This window comes from Felis catus, chromosome B3 (genome assembly GCF_018350175.1).
Source record: "Felis catus isolate Fca126 chromosome B3, F.catus_Fca126_mat1.0, whole genome shotgun sequence".
Lineage (NCBI taxonomy): Eukaryota > Metazoa > Chordata > Mammalia > Carnivora > Felidae > Felis > Felis catus.
Window position 1 is genome coordinate 100,607,015 of NC_058373.1, and position 13,690 is coordinate 100,620,704.

The following is a 13,690-nucleotide window of genomic DNA, read 5'->3' on the forward strand; positions in this document are numbered from 1 at the left end:
TTGTCAAGCATGTAAAAAATGACTAGATTAATTTTTACCAACGAGCTTTTATATATTTAAGTGAAAATAGGAAATGTAAAGACCATAAATATAGATGCAGGAATTCAACATTCCAAATTCAGAAAAGGATATGGTACAAAGGAGATTCCATGGTATGTTTACTGTAGTAAAGGCAGTAATTCATTGCAAAAATAAACATTATACAAATAAGGAAAAATGATGCTTGACAGAGGTAGCTCAGGAAAAGGTGCCTTTTGGCTCATTCAACAATTTCTGTCTGTTGATCCATCCAATCATCTGTTCGTCCTCTCACCTATTCAAAAAAAGTTTGAGTTGATTTCTAGAAATACATTAAAAACAATGAATATAAGTGAGAAAATAGGAGAAAGGGGAAAAGTGAGGTTAGAAAAATAAAAAAAATCAGGAAATAAAACATACTGGGTTAAGTCCCTTATATTTGCAAAATAAAGATGGACCACAGTTCAGCTCTGCACTTTCCTAGAGATCGTTATGTGATCCATAATCTCAATAAGATGAAATATTTGGATATTAATATTCTTTGTCTGTAAAAAGGAAATAAAGCATTATTCAGCAAAGGGAATTCCTTATTTTCATCTTTAGAATTTTAGGTGTTAATTATTAGATGCTATATTATTGTAAAACTTTACTATGTATACACCTTCCTGAAATTTCACAGGTAAGTCACAGATTTTCTGCAAAACATTTCTGAGGGGCAATGAGAGAGACAGTATCTTTACTAAATCCTTTCTGACAGAGACATAATACTAGGAAATATAATTCAAAGTGGATCATATCTGTTTTGAAAACAAAACAACTATCAAAACAAAATCCAACCCATAATAGGAACACCTTGACATTGGGAAGAATGGCAAAATGAACTATTGTATATCTCAGACTATGGGGCACTGTGCAAAAAGCAGTTAAAAAGAATGTACTGGTAGAGAAAGATTGTCAAATCATATTCTTAAGTGAAAACAGCAAGTCACAGAAAAGTGATCTGTGGTTTGATCTTATTTTTACATTAAAAACACAAATCTACACTATACATGTACAATATACATATATGCATATGTATACATATATATTCACCCATATACACATAAATCATCAGTAAAAATCTGAAGGAATAAGCTCCAAATTACCCACATAGCTAGTCCTGGAAGGTGGTGAAGAAATGAAGTTAGATCTTAAGTTCTATATTTTTGAACTTTATATGATGAGTATACATTTGTATGTTACTTGTATAATTAAATAACATTTTTAAAAAGTAAACTAAAGTGGAGAGTAATGTAGGGGCGCCTGGATGGCTGAGTCAGTTGGCATCCGACTCTCAATTTCAGCTCAGGCTATGATCTCACGGTTAGTGGGTTTGAGCCCCATGAGGGGCTCTGCGCTGACAGTGTGCAGCCTGCTCGGGATTCTTGCTCTCTCTCTCTCTCTCTCTCTTTCTGTCTCTCTGTCCTCCCCCCTCCCCCTAAATAAATAAACATTTTTTTAAAAAGTGGAGAGTAATGTAGTGTTGACCTCTCTCACTGCCTTAGAGGTTTCTCTTTTCCAAGTAGCCTTCTCCTCGTATGACCACATCAATCTTATTGACTTGCTGATTTGAGTAAAATCACTATCTACGGGTGTCACTGAAATCACACAGAGGTTGCAGACAGACCTAGATTCAGTTCTCAGTCCTGTCAGATTAGCTTTGTGAACTTTGAGCTCAGATTCATCATCAGTTACACGGAAATAATGGCAATACTTGCCTCACTTTGTTGTGGCGAGGATTAGTTAAGAAAAAAACAGGCTAATCTATATGAAAGCACTTGCAGAACCTCCATGACTGTCACCTGCTACTACTGGCAGCAAACACATTATGCAACACGATATCTTCCTATATTTCCAAGACTTCCTTTTTTAATGTTCTTTTTCCCTTTCCCCCTCTGGCTTCCTTTTTGTTTATAAGTTTTGTGAGGTAGAATCAGTGGTATTCAGCATCTAAAGTACCTTTTATTTTTTTTAACATTTATTTTTGAGAGAGAGAGCATGAGCGGGGAATGGGCGGACAGAGAGAGAGACAGAATCTGAAGAAGGCACTAGGCTCCAAGCTGTCAGCACAGAGCCTGACGCGGGGCTCAAACCCATAAACTGTGAGATCACGACCTGAGCCAAAGTCGGACGCTTAACCAACTGAGCCATCCAGGCTCCCCGTAAAGTACCTTATTTCTAAAAAAAAATTTTTAAACGTTTCTTTTTTTTTTTTTTTGAAGTAGAGAGAGACAGAGTGTGAGCAGGGGAGGCACAGAGAGGGGAACACAGAATCCGAAGCAGGCTCCAGACTCCGAGTGCCAGCACAGAGTCCAACACAGGTCTCAAACCAGTGAACCGTGAATTAATGGCCCAAGCCAAAGACTGACGCTTAACCAGCTGAGCCACCCAGGCACCCCAAGTACCTTATTTATTTACATTTCAACTAGCCCTGTGATTCCTCGTTTACTAAACCTGTTCTTCTCAGAACTATTGGCCAATCCACACAGACGTCAACAAAGGTAATTCAACTTCTCAATCCTTAAACGGCTTGTAAAATTACTTGTATCTTTTTCTTCGAACCTGTTCACAAACTCTTTTTGGCTCCCATACCTTGGTGAAACTCTGAGGAGAGGCCATAGACCTAAATTTTAGGTCACATGGAATCTTTTTTTGCAACTCTGCTCTCTCCCCTACTTAATGCTGCTGGCTTTCTTACTAACAGTGGCACAGCCTGTGGGGCTAAAAACAAAAATTCAACATACTCTTCCATGTATGTTGAAATTGTCTTTTGAGGAGTCCAGGGACCTCTGAGATTCTTTGATATCTGCAAATTTCTGATCTCCTTCAAAGGTCATGAAAATTACAAGAACCCTATTAGTGCTAAATGAATTTTAAGATTAAGTGAAACTTTCTTGAAGCTGTTTGAAGACTTAGTCTGAGTCAGAGGCGAAACATGGAATTCATTATAATTCTTAGGAAAAGGATGTAAATGGAATTTTAATTTCAGTGGCATCTTTCAGCAAGATGTTTGTACTTGTAAAATCAAGAACAATTGATATGACCTTTCTCTTAAGGGGTATCAGTTATTAGGGGAAACTGACAAAAGATCAGTTGAAATGGACACATATATACCGCATGCCTATTAAGTAAGAGTCAAGCACTGAATTAGGGGCAAAACTCAGAGTCCAGTGACAAAGTGGACAATTAAATAGGCAGATAGAGGAGCAGTCTGGTAAGCCTCCGACTCTTGATTTCACTTAAGTCATGATCTCAGGGTTGGTGGGATTGAGCCCCATGTTGGGCTCCCAGCTGATAGCATGGAACCTGCTTGGGATTCTCTCTCTCTTTCTCTCTCTCTCTCTCTCTCTCTCTCTCTGCCCCTCCCCTGCTTGTACATGTGCTCTCTAAAGAAATAAATAAATAAACAAGTAAGTAAGTAAAATAATTAAAAAAAATTGGCAGATGGAAAGCTGAAAGTAGCCATGAGAAAAGCCTGGAAGGGTGCTGTTGCAGTACTCAGAAGACAAGAATGGGGACATTCAATCACAGAAGGCCCCCCAGCAAAAAGATGCCTAAAGCAGGACCTGAAAGGTAAATAAAAGGTAGCTGAAAGAGGAGAATGGAGGGGGACTGCAAAACAATATTCCAGGCAGAAAGAATCCTGTCCACGCTGATCCAGGGCTTGAAGAACTGGAAGACAGAGAGTGGGGTAGGAGAGGAACGTACATACAGATTGTTGGAAAGCCAAATAATATAAAACCATAATTATGCAGACACTGAAGAAGTCTAATGTATTTTGAAAAAAAATGAAAAGTTATTCCATGGGAGCTTCTTTGAGAGGATTACAATCCACTGTATTTAAATAGCAGGCTTGGGGCTCCTGGCTGGCCCAGTCAGTACAGCATTCAACTCCTGAGCTGCCAGTTGTGAGTTTGAACCCCACATGGGTGTAGAGATTACTTAAAACTAAAATCTTAAATAAAATGCAGACCTAAGTCCCTGGAATGATTGCAGATAGGACCTTCCTAAGTCAATCCAACTATAGGCACTTTGATAGCTCCTGATTCATCTGGCACAGGGCCTTGCTCATAATTGCCACTCAGTCTATATTGCTGACCCAGGGCACTTCCATTCCATGACCTATAATGATATTGTCATCATCCTCACATGGGCTCACCAGGGGCTCATCCTCTATAAGTCACTGTTTGGATTTTGATGTGAAAGGCATTGCAGAGCTCAATCTGCTTTAAAATCTGCTCAGTTGGTTGAACATTTGACTCTTGATTTCATCTCACGTCATGATCCCAGGGTCATGGGGCTTGTCAGGGGTCAGTGTGGAGCCTGCTTGGGATTCTCTCTTTCTCTCCCCCTGCCCTTCCCCCACTCACATTATCTCTGTCTCCCTCAAAATAAAGAAATAAACTTAAAAAAATAATAAAAATAAAATAGTTCCTCAATAGGCCTGCCATGGTGGGTTTTTCGTTCCTAACAGGTCTCACATATACCTGTAATCTGAGGTACTTTCTTGAGTTACGTAATGAAGGTAGGGACATTTTCCTCATAGATGTATCCTTAAAGTGTGTGCAACTGATATGTTCAGGCTTTTCACTAAGTATATATGAGGTCATATTAAGTTTTTAATGCCCAAATTATGACTTGAATCCCCACTGACTTGATTGCTAGCCAAATATTTCCAAATATTGCTTGTTGGTCCCCAATGGAGAGCTTACATCTGCTTACAGTTTGTTCTGTCTACCACAATAAGCATCCTCATCCACCATGTCCCTTCTCCCCTGCTCTGGCAATACTGTGTCCACCCCCGTGCCCTTCCTGGCCTCCAAGTAGCTTGAAGGAACCTTGCTGTTGTCTCACTACTGGTGCTGTCCCCTCCTGATGTTGGTGGTAGCCTTGCCAAGGTGCTGTCTTCTGACTCGCCCAAAGCTGCCTCCAATCTGGGTTCCTGCAAGAGCAGTGCCAGGCTGAGCTGGGAGGAGGGAGGGTCAGTCCTCTTTCCAGCTCTGAACCTAGTGGGTGCACACTGCTCTGCCCAGAGTCATAAAGCTTCTGCTTCAAACTTTCTCTTCAGTTTCTACTCCCAGAGACAACTCTCAGCTCCTCTTCCCCTTCTTCCTGTCCTCCCACCATTCCCAAAATAACACAAAAAGCCTCAGAGCTAAAGTTTGGGGTCAACCACCACAGAATAGTATGTGATCGTATAGCATCCATGGCCAAGTTAACATACTAACAAGGGGAAGCATCTTAATAGGTTTTCTCAAGAACAATTACTAGTCTCTTCCAAAGTGAAGAAAGATGTCTCCACTTCTGGGTGCAAAAGAACTTGCAACTCTTAAATGACCACTTCCTCACATATACTCACCCAGGTTTCAAAAATCTTAAGGCCCAGGTCTAGCTAGGGCATCCAGGGCAGAGAGGAAGGTCTACCACTCAGAAGGAAAAAAGACAGCTCTTTTTTTTTTTTTTAACCCAACAATTCTCAACAGTTTATCAGATTGGTAAAGGTACAAAGAATCAGAACTCTTAAGGCTGGTCAATGTCAATTTATGAAATATCTGGAACCAGAAAACTCTGGGTAGTTTTATATGACTCCAGTAGAAGACAGCAAGGGCAGAGGGTGAGAAGGAAAGCATCCAGAAAGAGATTCTAGACATGAATGGTGTGAAAGACAAACTCTGGTCCTACCAATTAAGCTGTGTTTTGACTTTCTAAATTCACCCTTAAGTTAATATCATCGACTCTGAAAAAGATGTCATAAACATTCTTGATATAAGATTACATGCCTTTAATAGGTAAAAGAGTTCCTAGTTCTAAGTTGGAATGACTAATAATCCCCTATCAGAAGTTATAAATAGAAAATTAGCAAACGAGGAAATGAAAACTAAAAAAATAGTTAAAAGAATAGGATGAAAGGTTCATCTTGCACATTAACAACAACAAAAAACATAAAATAAAGCAATAATTGCATGCTACTTTGTGCCAAGCAAAATTTGTGCCAAATCATGAGGCTATGAATTACCACGTTCATGAGGGCTGGAATTTATTCGGTACATGATAGGAAGACATGGACAGATTTTTAGCAGGAGAATAACATCTTCTTAGAGCCCTCTCTTTTTTAAAAGGAAAGATTAGTCAATTTGGTATAGGATGGATTAAAGAAGATCAAGATCATAGTGCCTACCATTATTTTAAATATGAGGTAACAATTCCAGAAATGGTCTGTACAGGCATGTTGCTACATATCTAGGTTTGGAAAAACCCATGAGAAAGGACTGGATAATGCACCGACTTCCTCCATCCATTATGCTGTCTCTCAGTAGAGCTCGCTGCCTGATAAGTGATGTTAATGTACCGTGAGACTCTGTATAACTTGATATCACATGAGAACAGCCCAGAACTCATTTTTCAAATTGAACAGAGGTGTCCTTTTAAAGAAATTTTGTCTTTCCACGAAAATTAGGAAGCATCAGCATCAAGAATTGGGGGATTTCCATTTTCAGAAAGTGCTTTGTGTTTTTTCTTCTCAATGCCCATGACACATGAACAATTTTCTTAGCTCCTTATGGTGGCTATGGCATTCGTTTTTAATGGTCCTCCTTAATTGCAAAGATATCCTGTGGTAATAAGGCTTCCTTAAGTCTGGCTTTACTCCAAGGACAAAGAGTTTTCTGATTACGTATTTTTAAAAAATTTTGCAACCTTCTTAGAAGATGCCTTTCCCTAAATGAACACAAACATTGTTTCCTTCTTTCAAAGAAATAACTGAACAACAGTTCTGTTTAATTGGCAATAACATTGAGCAAAACCCCATTTTTCCTGCCACATTTCTCCTGTTTACTTCCAGTGTGTTAAGCCTGTCTCTTAGGACCTAGTGATACAATGATGGTTTACCCTTTCCCCAATTGAGGTCTGCTGTCATCCACACCATCTGCTGACTATAATCTAATATAGTGACTCTAGAGCTAATTTTTTTTTTATAACTTATTACTATTATAAGAATTTTCCAGAACTTTTCCAGGTAGAGCTCTAAGTATGGAAAAACAGAGTCTCTGGGCTATCATAACTTTCTCTTTCTTTTTGTAAGTAGATGCAGTAGGCTTTGTTCATCTCAGCCATCCTTAACTGCGTCCTTCATAGAAATGGAAGGAAAAAAAGTTGGTGCTATTGACAGGAATCAGGGAAAGCATGTGTGTTTCAAGATGTGTAGTGAATAGCAATGTGGTAAATAAGGAGTGAAATAAGTACAGGATAGGAAACTAGGAAACCTGGATTCCAGACTCAGGCCTGTCATCAACTAGACATTTGAACTCTGGCAACAGTTTATCCTCACAGGGTATGACTTTTTTTCATTTGTAACATGAGGAAATTGAGCTAAAGTCATTTCTACTCATGACCTCTTATGATTATTTTTCCTACTCCCAAATTCAGCGTCTGTGACTACATAAGACTTCTGGCTTTTTTGATAAATGGGGGCATCTGGCCTGCCATTATTAGCATCAGTGAAGATGTGAGCAATTGAAATGATAGGTCATGTTAACCTAGAGGAAAGTAAAGCTATTGAAATAGTAGGGGTATCCTGGGAGTTGGGGCAATACTGGATGTGGCTTAGAGACTGTTTGCATGATCTTACGTATTATCTCTCTTCTTTATACTTCTCTTGTTTTGTTCATTCCTGTCCTATCTTATTTTTGTGTTTTCTATTTTTATATTCTTCTTCCAACCCTGACCCTGTTCTTTCCTTTATAGGGTTTAGGCTTCAGTGTTCGTGGAAAGTAATTTTCAGAATTCTGGGTCTGAAAGAAATGTCATATTGTAACTCTTGCTAACTGAAATGTAAAGCTAGCCAGCTTCATGTGTCAGTTCACACTGTGCAAAGCCTCTGGAGTATGAGTGTGGGCGGCGCTGCCCCTGCAAGAGTTCCTGGCACCGAAGTTCCTGGGAGAGAATCCCTATACATGTCATTCAAGTACAAGTGCCACATGACTCACATGCCATGAGGCAGAGGCTCCCCATTTGCTTCTGTCCATGTCCACCTTGTGCCCTGTCTTCTTGTTTCTTCTTTTTAAAAAGATTTTTTTTAATGTTTGTTTATTTTTGAGACAGAGCATGAGTGGGGGAGGGGCAGAGAGTGGGAGACACAGAATCTGAAGCAGGCTCCAGGCTCCGAGCTGTCAGCATAGAACCTGACCCATGAACCGCAAGATCACAACCTGAGCCGAAGTCAGATGCTTAACAGACTGAACCCCCCGGGCACCCCTCTTGTTTCTTCTTAAAAACGGTTTTCCCTCAGTACACTTATCACAATGAGCACTGAGTAATGTATAGACTTGTTGGACCACGTGAAACGAACATCACACTGTATGTTAACTCTACTGGAATTAAAGTTAAAAACTTAATTTAGAAATGTTTTTCTCTCTAGTGTGTTAAATTGCAACTTGTTTTATCAACATGGAGGGTACACATTCCAGGCTGCACGTGCAGTTATGTAAGAAATGTGCCCTCTTTTTCTCTCTTCTACCAGGTGGTAAAATATTAATCTTAGGGTCTGAGTTCTGGGGTGCTCACCTGTGCCAAGGAGTCAGACTGGAGGTGAGAGTTGGGAGCATCTCTTTTACGTTGTCATCATTTATCCATCCTGACACCTATCAAGATTGTCAGCATTCCTGCCTGATCTTTGATGAGTGATCAGTGGGTCACTGTTGTGTCTTTCTGGTCCCAACCTCGTGTCTTCAGGCCTGCTAGCCCTCTTTCAGTAGCGTGTTGACTGTCGTTCAGCTGGGGTACCACAGTGGCATACGGAAAACTCCATGAAGCTGTCTCAGGCCCTCTGGGCAAGAAGAGACATTGTGAAGCCATCGCTCTCTCTCGCACAAGCCTGAGTGGGCAAATCTGAAGGACTTAGCAGGCTTCCTAGGCTCTTGGCTGAGACAATAAATAAGGAAGGTCCTAGCTACAGGGGCCCAGGAAGGGGCTAAGAGTACTAGGTGGCGGTAGGAAGGATGGGGTAGAGGAGGGAATAAGGGGGAAAATTCTAGGTTAATATTTCAAATATTATCCCACTACACAAATATTAATGAGTCTGTATTTAATCCTTGATTTTTGGCCCAAGGCAACAATAATAAACCTGTAAACTATTTTGACCTTTTCATTCTGAAGATGTGGCTCAGGTAGGATATTGTTTTCAAAAGTCCAATGCTGTCCATAGTAATAGTGAAATTGCAAAGGGGTGATGTTGCCTGGTGCTTCTATTTCCTTTTCTTCTCTCTTTTTCTGTATTGTAGTGCTTTCTTTTTTCTGAGTTGCTTCTGTTATCCTGGTTTCTTCTGTCCTGGGGAAAAAATGAGGTAAATTAATTCATGCTAAAAGTCTCTGTCTTATAAAAGTATTTACACTTTGAAAGAGGGTAGCAAGGATAGATCAGTGTTTAACAGAAAGGAATGGGCCATGGTAGATGGAACTTACCATAGTAGTAGGGGAGAGATTTTTACCTTTTTCTCATTACAGGACTAACCACTCCATGGTTCAAGGTAAAGGGGTGGCATTCTCTCCCTCTTCTCTGAAAGGCTGGAAAAAATCAGGTAAGCGAGGAACAACAGACAAAGGAGGGGATCCCTGAGGCAGAGTGAAGGCAGAATTACAAAGCTGCTGTCAGAGGAACCAGTTAGAGACAGGCGTGGAGCCTGGCTAGTACACTGGGACGTCAGGACAGACTGAGAAGTATGAAAGAGGCAGAGGGCTTCCCAGGTGAAGTGTGCAATAGGAGCGAGAAAGGAGTTTGCTTTATGTGGTGCTTGGCCTGTGCTGTGAGCTTAAGGATACTGAACCAGACTGGTTAGAGGTCATGATGGTATGATGAGAGAAACAGACTCTCTGGAAAACCTCTACCACGCAAGTATGCTGTTTCTTGCTTTTTGAAATATGGTCAAGAGTTTATATTTGGCATATTCCTTACGTACCAAGCAAAGTTCATTTTAATATATGACTTTCAGGTGTATCTTCTTTATTACCCATATTCTCAGTGCAAAAGTTGTAAAAAGTCCATCTTAGCCCAATTGGGTTGCTATCACAAAAATACCATAGACTAGGTGGTTTATAAATGACAAATTTATTTCTTACAGTTCTGGAATCTGGGAAGTCCAAGATCAAGGCATTGGCAGATTCAGTGTTTGGTGAGATCTACCTTTTGGTTCATAGACAGCCATCTTCTTGCTGTGTCCTCACATGGCAGAAGGGGTGAGAGATCTCTCTCAGGTCCTTTTTGCAAGGCAGTAATCCCACTCATGAGGGCTTCACCTTGATGATCTAATCACCTATCGAAGGCTCCACCGCCTAATACCATCACATTGGGGGTTAGAATCTCAACAATTTTAGGGGGATACCGACATTTAATCAATAACACATAACATCTTCCAACATAGTTTCATTTCACTTTTTTTTTAAATTTTTTTTAATGTTTATTTATTTTGGGGACAGAGAGAGACAGAGCATGAATGGGGGAGGGGCAGAGAGAGAGGGAGACACAGAATCGGAAGCAGGCTCCAGGCTCTGAGCCATCAGCCCAGAGCCTGACGCGGGGCTCGAACTCATGGACCGCGAGATCGTGACCCGAGCTGAAGTCGGACGCTTAACCGACTGAGCCACCCAGGTGCCCCAGTTTCATTTCACTTTTAGCCCAGCAAGGTGGGCCAAGGTCAGTGCAAAAGGAATCACCTAGAAGTTCTCAGGCTTCCACTATCCAGCTGACCTGCCCACCCCTGGTTCAACACCTCCCTACTAGAGTTAGCTTGTCTGATTGCATCTGTATCCTGTTAGTCAACCCTCCAGCTGATTGGCTGGTTGTGATTCTGGACTTTGGCACCATTCTCCTGTCTTTCTGATCACAGGTCTTTGATTTTGGTCAGGCCCTAAGTCCTCCCTTTGGCACATTATTGCCAAGACATGAGAACATTGGTTAGGGTTATTAGGTAAGAGGGTCAGGATTGGGAACCCTAATAAAGACAGATAAGATATAATCTCATTTCTCCAACTTGCCTTCATTTATTTAAAAAGATACTAATTTTGGATACTAAATGTAACTCTGTAAAAACTCCTTTTCAATAGCTTGTTTGTGGCCTTACAGTCACAGATAGCTAGTTAATTAAAATAAAACAAACAACAATTTTCTGTCCTTCCATTTCTCTAGGAGACAGGCCAGCAGCACATACCTTTAGAGCCAGATGCTTCTTAAGAATTATTAGCAAAAGGGAGTATTGCTTGAAGTTTCACAAAGCTTGCTTGGGAGACTCTCCTGAGGTGAAATGAAAGTTAAGACCACAGAAGAAATGGATGCATTGAAACAAATATGTATACTATTCCTGGCTTTGGATTTTAGAAAAATGACAGGAAGAAGCAAGCCAGTCATACCCTTAAGAATCTCTGATGGGGTGTTCCTTTCTGAGAAACATTTCAGGACAGAGGTTAACTAGAAAGACAGTTTCACAAATACAGCCCAGTCTTGCAGAGAGCAGGCTTACTTTACCCAGCCTTCTTCAGAGAGCAAGAGGTCCATTTGCACGGTAGCCAGAGCCTGAGTTTTGGAGCCAGGCAGGCAAGTTGGGATCCTGGCCTCCCGTTTACCTGCTGTGGGCTCTTGTGTGAGATGACCAACTCTTTCTCAGCTTTGGTGTTTTTTTTCAGCCATTAAACATGGTAGTAATATTCATCTGAGAGTTCAATGTAATGATTAAAGACAATGCATATAAATCTTTTGGTCATTAAACAATTAGCCTTGTTTCGGTGAAGGAAGGTCAAATTCGAGTCACTTTCAAGGTTGGCAGCCTCTTTATCTGGTTATGACAGATAATATGCATGTATTTCTGGATTTGAAGGCCCGGCTCAGGATGGCCTGTTGACTGCCAGCAGGTTCCACAGGGGTCTGTTTCCAGACTTCCCTTATTTTTGCAAAGTAGAGATAAATGCTGATGGAAGCTGTCACTTGTCACATTCCCAGGAGCCAGCCATCTCTCTAATCTCTGTTCCTCTCCAAGCAGCGCTGTCGGGGAAGGCAAATCAAGAATTCAGAAAAGGGACTGCCGCTTTGGCATCACTTCTTTGCCCCCTCATGGAGATGTGTTGAATGCCCAGAGCTAGCTCGGAGGAACAGATACATGTCCTTCAGAAATATCTGGAGGAGCCTGGATATTTTCATAGTAAAAGACACCTTCACACATTAGTTTGAGGCAAAGGCTTATATGTCTGTATGATAAATATTACTCCTTAAGTATGGTTACAGCCAGAATTACTCACAGCTGTAATCCACAGTCCTACAGTATGAGCAAGTAGGAGGTCCTGGGAAGACGTTTGGGACTTTTAAAGTTCACCTCAATAAAAATTGCAGAACTTCTGGGCACTGACATGGATTCTCACTTCCTCACTACATGGGTTCCATTTCCTTATTTAATTACCAACTTATTTCAAAATATGAATTTACGTCACTAGTGTCAGTCAGAGTGCCAGTGATTTTATAAGGTTAGGCCTAGAGGCAGAAATGAGGCTTGTTTTCAAAAAAAAAAAAAAAAAAAAAAAGAAAAGAAAAGAAAAGAAAGAAAGAAAAGTGGATAAACAAAAAATCAGACTCTTAAATACAGAGAACAAACTGGTGGTTATAAGCCCTGTGTTGGACTCTGTGCTGACAGCTCAGAGCCTGGAGCCTGTTTCAGATTCTGTGTCTCCCTCTCTCTCTGACCTTCCCCCACTCACACTCTGTGTCTCTCTCTCAAAAGTAAACATTGAAAACATAAAAAAAAAAAAAAGAGACTACACTTGTTGTGATGAGCACTAAGTGATGTATGGAATTGTTGAATCACTATATTGTATGCCTGAAACTAATATAACACTGTATAAAAAAAGGTAAATCTTAGAAATGCCATGGGAGAATGGTCAATAAAATCTTGAACTAGGAAGAAAAAGGAAATGTGGTTTGATTTTAATTAGTGTCATCTGCTGTCTTTCAGTCACTCACGTATGAACAGTTTGTTCATTCAATGCCTCTACTGCCTCAAGTCAAGTGACAAAGGCTATTTGAATCACCATCACAGAGGACATTATCATTGGGCATTATTTATCATGAATTCACTGCTGCACAATGCCAAGACAAGGTAGATAGGCAGAATAATTGCCCACAGCTAAAGACCATTTAACACACAGATCATTTCCCAGAGCCCTTTAGACCCCTGTGCAAATATCCTAATGGAATCTTAGATGTTAATTTGCAACAAAAGCAAATTGTATGGATAAAAGGGCAGGAGAGTTGGTAATATTCTAAAAGTTATTTGATTACAAAATACATATCATCATTTCCTTACCTGTAAGGTCTTCCAAAAATGGAAGTGGGAGGCAGTATACTATAGTTTAGTGGTTTCTAGATACTTGTTTTTAATAAATCAGTTAAATTTTAAAGCAAAAAATGGGAGGGACTCATTAATACAAGATTGCCAACTTTTTTTTGCAAATTTTGTGAAGGAAATTAAAAAAAAAAGGAATTTCCTATAAACTAATGCTATAATTTCATGAAGAAAGACATTTGAATACCAAAATAAAAGAGTGGATATAATTTCAGAATAAAGAATGGTCTTTTAAAGTATATGGTAGTGTTTAA

The 13,690-nt window shown here is 40.2% G+C and overlaps 2 long non-coding RNA genes across 2 annotated transcripts; one reads left to right on the forward strand and one right to left on the reverse strand.

Annotated features, from left to right (window-relative positions):
- Positions 1-31: 31 nt before the first annotated feature.
- LOC123386085 lies at positions 32-12,578 on the reverse strand. The gene is made up of 4 exons (XR_006599601.1): positions 11,259-12,578; positions 10,235-10,383; positions 8,620-9,382; positions 32-313 (listed from the first exon to the last, which is right to left on the reverse strand). It is a non-coding gene; the product is annotated as an uncharacterized LOC123386085 (long non-coding RNA).
- On the forward strand, positions 2,286-3,820 carry LOC123386083. The gene is made up of 2 exons (XR_006599599.1): positions 2,286-2,558; positions 3,502-3,820. It is a non-coding gene; the product is annotated as an uncharacterized LOC123386083 (long non-coding RNA).
- Positions 12,579-13,690: the final 1,112 nt, after the last annotated feature.